This window comes from Trichosurus vulpecula, chromosome 3 (assembly GCF_011100635.1).
Source record: "Trichosurus vulpecula isolate mTriVul1 chromosome 3, mTriVul1.pri, whole genome shotgun sequence".
NCBI lineage: Eukaryota > Metazoa > Chordata > Mammalia > Diprotodontia > Phalangeridae > Trichosurus > Trichosurus vulpecula.
The window spans coordinates 435592158-435603451 of record NC_050575.1 but is presented as its reverse complement, the minus strand read 5'-3'; the positions used below and the strand labels follow the sequence as shown (position 1 = coordinate 435603451).

Here is an 11294-nt window from a genome sequence, read left to right as displayed (position 1 = left end):
AGGGAAGCAGAGAAAAAAGGAAAGAAAGAAAGAAGGAATGAGTCCTGTCTTCCATCATCTACCTTGGGGGTTATCATATACACTGGCTCTGTGGCGCTGACTTCTCTGGCACAGTGTTCTTGGATGGTAGCACTTTCCTTCCCTTCCTGGGAGGGCTATGTTGAAGTTGAAGAGGTATATATCTTGAGTGGAAAGCATGCTGGTGAGGAGTCAGAAGATCTACATTGAAATCTTACCTTTCACACACATTACCTGTGCATTGTTGGGCAAGTCATCTAATGTCCCTCCACCTCAGGTTCCTCCCTTATAAAATGAGAAGTTTGGACTAGAGGGTCTTTGAGGTCCCTTCTAGCCCTCAATCTAGGACCCTCTTCTTGTCCTCTCAGTAAGCCATGTAGAGAAGCTGGGAAAAGGTCCTCCCTCTGTTCAGTAAGTCACATAGAACACAGAAAACTTCTCCTCTGAACCTCCAAGGAGTCTCCCTTTGTCTCTTCTGAGAGGGCATTTCCCAACCCCAGTGTCATTAGTGGCCGTTGCACATGACAGTGCAAGCATGTGCTTGCCTACATGAGCCTGAACCTGGACCTCAAGTTCCCGGCTGCCTCTTTCCTGTTGTGTAGCTATCTCTGAGCATAGGCTACCTAACAGTGATCCTCAAAGATGGACATTGCCAGCTTTGGCATCTCCCTTGTGAGACTCAGAATTTCCAGGTTAGCTTCTAGTTGCCTGGAAGGAGGTGATTGTGGCAGCTTCTCAGATCACAAAGGTTGGCACCATCTGTAGGAGAATTCTGGAGCTGGACAGAATAAAAAGACATGCCTTGTTGGCCAGAACACCTGGAATTGTGAGTTATTTGGATCGTAGAGAGCTGAGGTGAATGTGAACTATGTGTTTAGTAGTCCTACAATGGTATCTTTCTCTCCTGGGAGAGTATTATACGTGATAGGATATTATTTTAAGGTTTAAAGTACCTAAGGATGCTCTAAACAATTCTTTAATATTATTGGAAATAAATACCTCTCTTTTTTTAACAGGTTAACAATCTTACTTTAATTAAACATACATATACCATTCACTTAGTTCAGGGGGAAAAACCAGCACCCTGAACTTCAGAGAGAATACAAACATAAATTACAAGCATACATTATATAAATAGAGCAAATAAACAAAAATACGTACAGTTAACCAGAAAGAAGCATCAACATCTGGGTTTTCAAAGCTGGGGATAAATATCTCTCATACCTGATATCTATTTTGTGCATTAAATAGTTCTTCTGGAAGTGACCTTATTCATTATGTCTAGCATTTAGACATGAGTCATACCAAAGATTCATTTAGATGATTTTCCTTGGACCCTCTGGGTGCAAAGTAACAAATGAGAATGCAACAAAAAGCCTAATCCTAATCGTTTAGCAGTCCAGGATGGATACAGGATGGAATGTGGCTTACATAAGTCAAGAACTAGAGACTGCTTTTGTTTAGAGGAAGTCCTTTGGGACAGAAATCACACATTCTTTTGGAAAATCCAGAATCTCTGATCCAATAAGGATGCCAGAGGCCAGCTAGTTTAATCCACACCAGAAAAATAATGTCCTCTTCAGCAGACCTGAATATTTTATGTTCTATTGGGGGAACAACAGATATTCATATAAGCAGATATGATAAACACACATATTTTAAGAACATAGACATTTCGTGAGATTTGGGTAGACATTAACTGAGTCAATATCGAATTAAGTCTGGTGTTATGTATGTCCCTTCATGGTCACAGGCATTAGGGGATCTCTTGCTGAGATCTCATAGTAGCTCGCATAGTAGCTGTTTGGAGTGTAGCCAGACTTTTTCAAACAGGTGTTACATTGCCTTAAACCACAAACTCCTGAGGACTTTCAAGGCCACTTTCAAGCACAGAGATGGATGAGGAAGGGGAGAGATTACAGGTGAGTGGAAGGAAAGAGAAGATCAAGTTTGTGTAACTTCAACCCCTCCTACTACTTCCAGGACACACCTACAGTTTTCTGATGTCCCTACTCCCACCCTGATGAACAAAGAAATTTCATTCCTTCCAAATCCTCTATCCCGTAAGCCCCTTCCAATTCCCTATCCCATAAGGTCTTTCCTTCCAATTTTTCCTTTCCTTTCCAATATTTGCTATGTCTCTCTCCAGTCCTTTAGGGAAAGTGGTATCTGAATGTAAATTGATCCAGCTTTTCCCCACACTTAGCATTGTCTCCTGCCTCTGTGTACTCACAAATGGTCCTGTAGGCCTCTGATGCTTACCTTCTTCATCTCTACTTCTGAGACCCCTCATCTCCCTTCAGGGCTCCATGCTGGGACCCCCTCCTCTGTGAAATCTCCTCTGATCTCACCAATTGTTAATGTTTTCTCCTTCTTTGAATTACCTTGTAATTATTTATCTGTATTGGATCCCCCTTCCACAATATTCAACTCTTTGTGGGTAGTTGTTGTCTCATTTAGTATCCTTGTACTCCCAGGGAGAGCTGAATGCCTTGGACAGGTTATTGTAGGCACCAAATAAGTGATTACTGAGTTGAAATGTTATGTTGGGTTTGACTGACTAGCATGACATCCCAGAAGAGATAACTAAAAGGAAGTTGTTAACCTTCCCCATAGGAGAACTTGGAGGTGGAACTCTAGCTTCCGGGACCATCTGGATTGTGACTATTGAAGCCCAGGAAGGAACAGAAGATGTACGTGGCTCAGAGTCTTTTCTCTCCAACTTCTGCTTTCATACCAAAGATCTTCTCCATACATACTGACACTCCCTCAAGTACCCTAATTTTTCAGTTCTTCAATTGACTCATTTCCTGTGACCTACAACTGCACCCACCTCGGCTGCACGTAGAAACAGTCACATTCTTGATCTTTCCACCACCCACAAGTGTTCACTTCCACGCTCATAAACTCTGAAGTTTCTTTTGCTGTTCACAATCTGTTGTCGTTCCATGTCTCCCTCTGCCTTGCAAACCCTAATCCTATTCTTCATCCTCACTATGACCAATCACTCCACCTCTAAGTTCTTCCTCAGGCCGTCCCTCCTACACTGGCTACACTCTCCTTCTTTCTTCATCTTGACCTCTTGGTGAATCAGTTCAGCTGTATGCTGCCCTTTTCTGTTATGGCCCTTACCTCCTTGTCCTGTCATTGCTCACGCCCTGCTAAGCCTCAGTCTTGGATCACTCCCACCATACGTTGCCTTCAGTCCTACTCACATGATACTGAACAAAGCTGGAGATAATCGTGAAATTGCTGATGGGGGCCATGATAAATATCCGTTCCATAATCTCAGCTGAACCCTCCCTACACCAAGGCAATCCTTGGACACCATTCAACTTTCTCTACTTAAAATTTGGAGCGTGAAGTAGTTATTAGTGCTATATTAATGTAAAGAATACTATGATGCTTTAAGATTTGAGAAGCCCTTTACAAACACTATTGAGGTAAGATAACAGAACCAAGAGTCTATATACGCAATAACAGAATAACTGAGTCATGAAGAAAGCACTGAAGAAAGTCATCAGGAATTCGTATTAACTGAACCCACCAATGATGATAATAATAATAGTTAGAACTTCTGTGCTGCTTCAAGGTTTGGAAAATGCTTTATCTCTCTGATATCATTCCACACTCACAACCACCCTGGGAGGTGGGGGCTATGGTCGTCTCCATTTTATGGATGAGGAAACTGACTCTGAGAGAGGTTAAGTTACTTACTTTGGAGCATAGGCTTAGTAAGTATCTGAGGAGGACTTAAAACTCAGGTCTCTTCAGTTCTGTCAAACTCTTCATGACCCCATTGGAGGTTTTCTTGGCAACGATACTGGCGTGGTTTGCCCTTTCCTTCTACAGCTCATTTTTCAGAAGAGGAAACTCAGTGACTTGCCCAGGGTCACCTTGCTAGGAAGTGCCTGAGGCTGGATTTGAACTCAGGCCTTTCTGACTCCAGTCCTGGTGCACTATCCACTGCACCACGTAGCTGCCCCAAAAGGCAACCCATCAACTGTCTTCCTAACCTTCAGAGAGTGGAAAAACAAGCCTTATGCCAGGATAAATTCTTCTCAATTCAATTCCACTCATGTTCTAATATGTCTATTAACACCTGGCATATCCATAGCTTTGAGGTTTGCAAAGAACTTTAAAGTCATTATCTCATTTGAGCATCGCACTAGCCCTGTTAGGTGGGTACTGTTGGTGTTATCATCCCAAATTGAACAGATGAAGAAACTAAGTCTCAGAAGGGCTGCACAACGTGCCTAGAGGCACACAGCTGGTAAGGGGTCGAGGTGGAATTCAAACCTAGGTGTTTCTTTAGTTACAGAGTGGTAAATTGGGAGGAGTGCCTGGTTGGGAGTTGGAGAGCCTGAGTTCAGATTTTGACTCTGGTACTTATTAGCTGTGTGACCCTAAGCAAGTCACTTGATGTGTCTGAGTCTCAGTGTTTCATCTGTAGCTTGAGAGGACAGGCTGAGATGGCTCGGAATCTCGGAATTTCTGATCTTGGTCACAGGTCCAGCCTGTTTCCTATCTCTGTTGAGCACAAAATGATGCTATGATGTCTTTGTCATAGTTTTAGTGTTAGAAAGAATTTTAGAGTACCCCCCTCCATTTTATAGAGGCACAGAGAGGTCAATAGACAACTAGGTGATGTAGTGACTAAAAAGTAGGACCCAGAGTCAGAAAGACTTGAGTTTGAATTCTGCCTTGAACACTTCCTAGCTGTGTGACCATAGGCAAGTGACAACTCTTTTTCATCATCAAACTGTAATTCTTTATTAAGTGCTTCAAGGGGTCCAGTTCCCATTCTGTCCATCTTCCCCCACCCACACCTAACACTCCTTTCTTTGTACCTAACCACTTCTCAGGCTATCCCACCCCACCTCCTCACTCCCTGGGCCTTGGGCTCAGGGGCAAAGGGAGTCCATGCAGGTAGCTCTGAGCTCCGGGAAGTACCCAAGTGACTGATTGATGCTGTGGGCTTTCTTGCAATGATTCCTGGGGTAAAAGGGGATCTCCTGGCCTGCTCTACTTCTGTGGAGGACAGGCCTCACCCTGCTGCCCCTCTCCCCCTGCTGCCCACGGGAGGGTGCTGGCCATGGTGCTGAGATGACCTGGACTGTTGACTGAAGGTGTCTATCATCATGCATAGTATAGTGGGACAGGCCAGGAAGAGACGCAGAAAAGGGAGCAAGGTGAGAGAAGGGGGTGGGGAGATCAGTGTTATTTTACGTGCTCTGCAACATGGGAGGAACAACACTTCTTGTGTGCTATAAATACTGACAGACTGCTGAATTTGATGCGGCAGAGACAACAGTATTTTTGGTGCCATTGGAGATGGTGGCAGGGGTGACCTTGCTGGGGGTCAGGACCCACTTGGCCATCTACATGGGTGGTGTAGAGGCTGGAGCAGAGCTGGAGGCACAGGTGAAAGGCTAAGAGTTGGGTTGGTGGCCCAAAATAGGGGAAGACCGGCTGGGGAAAACTGTTGGCGAGGTGACTGTTATTGGCTGGGGCTGGGGGCTCCTTGAGTTCATGGCCACTGAAGCTGTCCTGAGAGAGTCTGGGGCCTAGCTATGGGGAATAAGATTAGGAGGAAGCTTAGAAAGAAGAAGAGGAGGGGGAGGAGGTTGCTGCTGGGACAGTAAGAGAGGAGCTGGGAGATTGTTCTCAGTTCCCCATCTGGCCAGCTTCCTAGTATGAGGCACAGTAGCCTTGGCCAGTATGTTTCCTGTCACTGGCTTGGCCACCCAGAGGCCATGGGCATGGTGGAAGTGCTAAATCAGGTCATCTTTGATAGCCCCATTGAGAGGACAGTAGGGACACACCACTGGGGGTGAAGGCTTCCCACCAGGGAGATGGAGGGATTTGGAGACCAGGTAATGGTGCAGGGGGTTCCCCCCATCATAAGCAACTGGCAGGCCTCAGGTTTTACCTGGAACTGGGTTGGCTGATGCCATCCACTTCTCCACTTTCACCCACAAGCCACCCTTCAGCTTCTCCCCAGGTATACTGTGGCATCCTTCTCCAGCCATAAGCGCTTTAGCCAGGCCCTGGATCCAAGGCATTCTGCTGCAGGAGAGCAGCTGGGCAGTAGTATTTCTTGTGGGCCAGGTGGGCCTCCCGGCTCTGGAAGCTCCTGCAGCAGGCCTGGCAATCCTGGTAGTCAGTCAGGGGGAGCAGAGGTGTGGAAGGTGGCAGAGGGGGCACTAAGTGAGTTTACCTGCCTAGCTTCATCATCTGTAAGTGGGCAGGAGAGTAGCCCCTCCCTCTCAGGGTTGTTGTGAGGTTCCAATGAGATAAGATGTATGAAATACTTAGCCAAAGCACCATGTAAATGCTGGCTAAGAGTCAACGACTTGTCTGGGGTCACACAGCTGTTAAGTGTCAGGTGGGATTGGAACATGGGTCTTCCTGCCTCCCAGGGCAGCCCTCTGACCACCAACCACAGACATTTCTCTCAAAGTGGTGACAATCCAGTGAGGGAAAAGGCATCCCAAGCAATACCTATGGCACAAGGGTAGGTGATAGAGTACAAAAGGAGAGGTCTAGGAAACGTGGAGAAATTTTATGTGAGAAAGATGATTTTTCCTCAATCAATTAACTTTTATTAAGCAGCCCCTATGTGTCAGGCACTGTGCTACACTCAGCCACTATTGGGCGTAGACCCAGGATCATAGAGTGAATGACATCTGAGCTCTCCCTTAAAAGAAGGGCAGGCATTCTATGGTTAGAGTTCAGGGGCAGAAAGAATCCATTCAACAAAATGAGGAGCAGCCCAAGATAGGATGTGGAAATGGGGGAGGCCATAGAGGTTATGGAGGTTTAACAACATCCCCTGTTTCTTTTATGGAATATATATAAAGGAGAGTAATGTGAGATTAAGCCGGTTGTGTAGGTCAGAGCCAGACTCTGGAAAATCTTCAATGGCAAGAGGTGGCAGTTTAAAATTTTAATGTGGCATGCAATGGGAATTCCCTGATGACTTTTGGTAGAAGAATGGCATGCTCAGAGTGGTATGGGAGGAGGATACTTTGAGTTGCTGAAGGATGGAATGGAAAAGTGATAGACTGGAGGCAGGGAGACCAGTTAGGAGGTCATTACATTCATCTAAGAATCACTGAGGAATCAGGGAAGTGTTTGGAATTGAAATGTGGGAGAGAGGCCAGACATTGGGGTGGGGATATATCAGGGAGATGGTCTCCAAAGGGCTTGGCAATGGACTAGATATGTGAGGTTGGGGACAGTGAGGATGCTAACTTGGCTTCAAGATTATTCCATTGGGAAGCTGGTGGTACCAGTAACATGAACAGGGAAGGTTGGCCCCTGGAAGGGCCATATTTTCAGGAGATGATGTGTTCATAGGTCTTTGATGTAGAGCTCAAAGTGACGTCAGAGGCTCTCTAGTCCCATCCCTGTCATTTCATAGTGAGGAAATTAAGGCCCAGAGATGATAAATGACTTCTCAAGGATACACAGTTAGTAAGCTTCAGAGATGGTATTTGAACCCAAGGTCTGTAACACTAAATCCTTTGATCTTTCCATTAAACGATGCTTTTTTTGGAATCTGCATGCCTTCAGCATATCCAAGTATATCCAAGTATAAATAATTATCATGTAGTTCGAGATGACAGTTGCTCCAGGCAAAAGTTGCTAATCAGACAAGGGAGTTGTTGGCATAGAAGTGAGAAATTAAAGCCTGGGACAAAGTTGAGACAACCCTCCCCAAGACCAATGACCTAAGGCCTAAGCCCCAGGCAGTGAGCCCACAGATTCACCCAGGAGAATGAGGCATGATGGGACATCACACCATTAAAAAACAGGAATTGAGATTCTTATATGGTGAGGTGACACCTCACAAATACTACTTTGATGGTTAATGACCAAAGCCTTGGGAGAAATCCAGCAAGTTGAGGGGTCAGACATTGTAGAAAGAGTGGCCACTAACAAGCAAGTTTCCTTTAGTTGTGTATCACACCAACATCCATGTGTTTAGTAGTTGCCCTGGAAACATAGAATTGAATGTGGGAGTGTAACTTCCAATGAACACAGCCAGCATGCCACTTTCTCATGGGTGCTATAGACTCTTGTTTCTGAAGCATCAATGCTTAGAAGGCTGACAAAGTCACTTCTGAGTGTAAGTTGTTTGGGATAGACAACTCAAAGTGTCCATGATTATACAAGGACCTCCACAAATCCAGGCTCAGTGTCCTCCCCATTGGCACATGAACCCAAGAGTCCTAAAAATACCAACAACTGTCCTGTACTTCTGAGAGCCCCAGCCCTGTTTCTAGCCTCCTAGCCTTCATCAAAGGAAGCCATGGGGAGCAGGCTGCTTGGGGAGAAGAGACTCATTGTTCCCCCTCCCAACCCACCAGGTGCTACCAACCATGCAGAGGGGGTGAATAAGCCAGCCCAGCTACGGCAAGGAACTTTCCATAGCTGGTCTGTTTTCTGTACTTTCTTTTGAATTTGCCTCTTTTCTCCCTACTCCTTTCCCCTTTCCAGCTTCCTTTTCTGTGTTGTCTGTCACCATTAGAAAGTAAGCTCCTTGGGGGCAAGGACTGTCTCTTTCTGCTTCTAATTGTACTCTCAGGGCTTAAAAGCACATTGCCTGGCATGTAATAAGCACTTAATAAATATTTGCTGACTGACTTCAGCCTATTGAGAAAAAAGATTTCAATGACACTTTGGGGTTGGAGGTGGAGAGGGTAAAAATATTGCTACCCCCATCTTCCGTACACATAAAAAATCAAGAGAAAGAACAGAAACATGCTTGTTAAGAAATAAGTGTATTCAGGCAAAAAAATGCATAGATGGGCTGTATTTGAAGAGGTATTTTCTTTCTTTTTTTACAGGTACATGAATATTTTAATTGTGCCCTTACAATTTATTTATTTTTGTATGATCATGCAGCATCAAAGCATGTCTCAATGGCAAGAGTTTAGTTTGGTAAAGATCATGTGTCCTCTAGGTCTGCAGTGCTTTCGTTATCATTTGCTACAAGAGCCTCTCTGTTCTCAGACGTCCAGAAGCCATTCAGATTGATTTGAATGGTAGTGACTGTGTGTCTTTGATTACTGTTCATTACATCCTGAAGGGATATTTTCAAAGGATCCTTAGGTTTCACCATGTCAAAAATTTCATCCTTGATATCTTGAAATGAGACAGGATCTTGTCCATGGATTTTCATTAATTCCTGAACAGCCCTGAAGAAGTAATTAGGAGAAAAGACATTCAGGTATCCTCTGTTCTCTTTATCAAGCAATTTGAAAATATATTGCAGTGCTGCGGGCTCTTTTTGATTTTATAATGCAAGCACAAAGTCTAGATAGTCTTCTAATCCATTTCTCCATTATAAGTAAGGTACTCTTGGAAGACATGATCCAAGAAGACATTGGTCATAGTTGCTGTTCCATATTGGGAGAGTTCTTCCTTAGCATTCCATTGTGGTCCTTATCAAAATTCTATTCTTGGCTATAAACCTGCAAAGCAGAAGGAGCAGAAAACCAGTTTGTTTCCTTGGAAAGTTCTTCATCCCTCCACTCTAATAAATCATCTAAGAAGCTGCATGCTAAAATATCTTGTATTTTTGTCTTTCCTGTTCTCAGAGGATTTAAGAAGAAGAAGAACTTTCTAACTGCAGAGCAGACATAAAAGGAGTAAAATGATTGTTGTAATCCATCCAACGCAACTGTGGCAGAGTAGGGGTAAGTTCTAATATGTAGTTCTCTAAATCTGATTCCTGAAGGTAATCTTGGTCAGCCACATGATAAAAACTAAGCCCTATTCTTGTTTGGTGGAGCCACACTTTCCTCATAACATAATTTAAGAACTGCATGATTCAGATTCTTCCATAGGGATCCATATGAATAAGTTTAACAAAGACTTTTACCATAAAGAACTGCTTGCACTTTGGTCCAGCTTTTTCTCCAACTGATCATCGCTTCCTCCCCAGTTATAGGTCGTGTCTATTGTTTGTCCAGTGAAAACCATAAATTCTGTAATTCTCCATTGTCTAACAGTTCCTTACTTTTCCTTTGCAGAAAACAGCTCTAGACTCTTTTCTTAATTTCTGTAATAAGACTTCATCTTCAGCTGGTAGAATCTGGGGCTGCTAACCATTTGCAAAGCACCTCCACAGATGAATCCCTGTGTGTTACCTCAGACCGTGGATCTTCAATCAAAGTATTCTCTTTCTATAGCTCATGTCCATGGCCTGTCAGGAGATTCATTTGTTCTTCTGTATTATTAGCCCTTAGCAGTTATGTAAAATTGTGTCTTTGAATTCTCAAAGGAGAGTGCAGTGCCTTGGCCATGACTGGTACTTACCAAATGTTTATTGAGCTGGGTTTGAGCTATTGGCATGAAGTCCAGGGAGAGGTAGTGGAAGGCAATTGGAAAGAAGGGGAGTAGAGACATGAGGGAAAATTTGTTGGCAGAAGTATAGCTCCAGGAATGACTTGAATTGTGGTGAGTGATACCCAGCGGTGAGCCCCAAACCACCTTATCCAAGGCCAGAGGGCACTTAGGTTCAAGCACAGGGGTGAGGCAGGATGGAACACCTGTGAGAGGAGAAGCAGATGCACAGTGAAGCCACAGCTGGCAAATGATTCAATTTAGAAATGAACCCAGGGAGCTGAGAAGTAGCTTTGAAAGAAACTTTATCAGTGATGTCATTATCTACAGCTGTTGATGCTTTCAGCCTGAGGACTCCTTGAAGGCAACAACTGTGTGGCCCTTCAGATTGGGGGCTCCAGGGGCCTCTCCTCTTATCCCAAAGGACCATGGAGGGCAGGCTCTGTGTTTCCCCATTAGAATAGGGACTCCTAAGGACAGGACAATCTCTCCCCCTTGACTGTGGACTAACCCCATGAAGGTGGATCTCTCTGATCAAAAATAATACTCCAACTAATACAGCATTTAAGATGTGCAAAGCCCTTCATATATGTTAACTTATTTTAACAATACAATCCTGTGGGGTGCAATTATTATCCACATTTTACAGATAAGGAAACAGACAGAGAGGTAAGGGACTTGCTATGGAGTATCTAAGGTAGGATTTCAACTTGGGTCTTCCAGACTCCAGGCCCTGCACTCTATTTCCTCTGTACCATCTAACATGTCTATAATTCAACTAACAGCTACAGATGCCAGCTCGCGGCACTGTGAGTCTTCACTCTGACGCTTCCCAACAATACTAGAAAGTGATGACAGTCAAGGGTTTCCTGCTCTTACCACAGGCTTCATTTCACTTCCACTTTTACCCCTGCCAGGCA

The 11294-nt window shown here is 44.4% G+C and overlaps 1 pseudogene; it reads right to left on the bottom strand.

Moving 5' to 3' along the window:
• Positions 1-8974: 8974 nt before the first annotated feature.
• On the bottom strand, positions 8975-11265 carry LOC118842842 (annotated as a pseudogene).
• Positions 11266-11294: the final 29 nt, after the last annotated feature.